The following is a 284-nucleotide window of genomic DNA, read 5'->3' on the forward strand; positions in this document are numbered from 1 at the left end:
GAAGTTATCATCAAATGCAGAAAAACACATTTATGAAACTTATCATAATATTAGAATGTGTAAAACTTTTCATTATTTATTTTAGATTTGAAAATAAAGTTAAGCACATTTCACATAAAAAACATCATATTCTAAAGAGATTACAGGTGGCATATCTGAAATCTACACTGTGAATTCTACCATATTAATAGTGGATGTTGAATATATGGAACAGAGAAACATGCTCATGACCACTACATGTGTCTATGTAGAAAAAAGTAGTGCTAACAAATGTATGATTACAA

The 284-nt window shown here is 27.5% G+C and overlaps 1 protein-coding gene across 12 annotated transcripts in view; it reads right to left on the bottom strand.

The window, feature by feature from the left end:
* Window positions 1-284, bottom strand: part of LOC119585187 (voltage-dependent L-type calcium channel subunit beta-1-like) — a gene marked incomplete at its 5' end in the record, with an annotated part of 60717 nt that overhangs the window by 22572 nt on the left and 37861 nt on the right.

This window comes from Penaeus monodon, chromosome 19 (assembly GCF_015228065.2).
Source record: "Penaeus monodon isolate SGIC_2016 chromosome 19, NSTDA_Pmon_1, whole genome shotgun sequence".
NCBI lineage: Eukaryota > Metazoa > Arthropoda > Malacostraca > Decapoda > Penaeidae > Penaeus > Penaeus monodon.